Raw genomic sequence first — 2,074 nt, forward strand, 5'->3', positions numbered from 1 at the left:
TGAACAATGTAAAAAGTATCAAAGAAGATGGAAGGAATACACAGTCACTGTACCAAAAAGAAATGGTCGATATTCAACCATTTCAAGATATGTTCAAGAGCCAATGATGCTGAAGAGTTGATGCATTCTTTCACCATACTTATTCAATCTATGTGCTGAGCAAATAACCTGAGAAACGGGATTAGATGAAGAACGTGTCATCAGGATTAGAGGAAGACTCATTAACAACCTGCGATACACAGATGATACAACCTTGCTAGCCAAAAGTGAAGAGGACTTAAAATACTTAACTGATAAAGATAAAACACCACAATCTTCAATATGGGTTGCACCTCAATGTAAAGAAGACAAAAATCGTGACCACTGGACCAATAAATAACATCCATATAAATGGAGAAAACACTGAAGTTGTCAAAGACATCATTTTGCTTAGATCCACTAATCAACACTCATGGAAGCAGCAGTCAAGAAATTAAAGTACATATTGCATTAGGCAAAATCTGCTTCACAAAAACCTCCTTAAAGTAAGTGTTCAAGAGCAAAAATGTCAGTTTGAGGACTAAATTGCACCTGACCCAAGCCATGGTATTTTCAATAACCTCATATGCATGTGAAAGTTGAACACTGAATAAGGAAGGCCTTAGAATTGATGAGTTGAGTTATGGTGTTAGAATATTAAAAGTAGAATGGACTGCAAGAAGAGCAAACAAATCTATCTTGGAAGAAGTACAGTTAGACTGCTCCTTAGAAGCCAAAATGATAAGACTTTGTCTCTCATACTTATTAGGAGACCAGTCCCTGGAAAAGGATATCATGCTTGGCAAAGGAGAGGGTTAGTGACAAAGAAGACGACTCCAAATGAAAAGGACTGGCACAATGGCATCAGCACTGGGCTGAAGTGTAACAGTTGTGAGGATAACAAAAGACCAGGCAGTGTTTCATTCTGTTGTGCACAGGTGTTATGAGTTGGAGCTGACTTGACGGCACCAAACAACAACAACAATGTGGTACTGTAGGATAAAACCTGCTGACTGCAAGGTTGGAGATTGAAACCCACCAACCGCTCCTTGGAAACCCTACACAGACAGGGTCACTATGAGTTATAACTGACTGGTGGCACTTAACATCAACAATGGTTTTAAAGACCCCAAGCCCAGACTCTTGCAACACTGAAACATGGGTGGGATACTGGCAGGTGAGGCAGAGGACATGGCTTTGGACTAGGGCTCTCAGACTGACCAGCGGACAAGTGGACAGGCATGGCTGGGCACACTCCACTCCTACTGCTTGGTCTTCCAGCTTCTGCCAGCAACAGCAACAAAGATGACCAGAAGTAGAATCCCGTAAGATTTCAATATGGTACTTGTACAAAGTCAAAATCACCTAACATCCTGTTTCCCAGAAGGTTAATTTGAATCGCAAGACCAGCGGATCAAATTTACCAGGCGCTCCTAGGAAACTCTATACAGGGTCACTATGAGTCAGAACCGACTCAACGGCACTTTACAACAACATGTGGCCACAAAGTGATGCATACATGTTTATGAATTACTTTCTGTTTGATTAGTCTGGGCTCATGGACTCTTTCATTGAGTGTGATAATTCATTACTGTAATCACATTAGTGTGGTATTCATTTTGATTCTCAGTCTCCAGTTGGCCTCTGGAAACCCTGTCAAGCTGGCCCCTGTGTCTTCTTACATCTCTCCATCTTTGAGAACCTCCTTGCTCTCTAAGACAATAAGCTGTTCTCAACACATCTTGTACTTCCCCTTCCCCTCCTTGAATGAGACAATTCTCCAAAGAGCTCCGACTCCTTTTAATGGAGAATGGTATTTAGAAATCACAATATGAGTACAAAGAATGCTCATTGCTATTGGGTAGTCCCACTTCTAAGCTCTGTCAGCAGACAGATCTAGAAAATTCCTTCTTGAAACAAATCAAAACCAAAAGCCTCTCATTCCTCTCTGTAAATCTCTTTCTTAATGTCCCCCTCTCCATATTTCTCTTATCAGACAACATATTTCTCTTATCAGAATCCTGACTCCCAGCGACAACATATTTACTTCTTTGTT

Source organism: Chrysochloris asiatica, unplaced genomic scaffold, assembly GCF_000296735.1.
Source record: "Chrysochloris asiatica unplaced genomic scaffold, ChrAsi1.0 scaffold00049, whole genome shotgun sequence".
NCBI lineage: Eukaryota > Metazoa > Chordata > Mammalia > Afrosoricida > Chrysochloridae > Chrysochloris > Chrysochloris asiatica.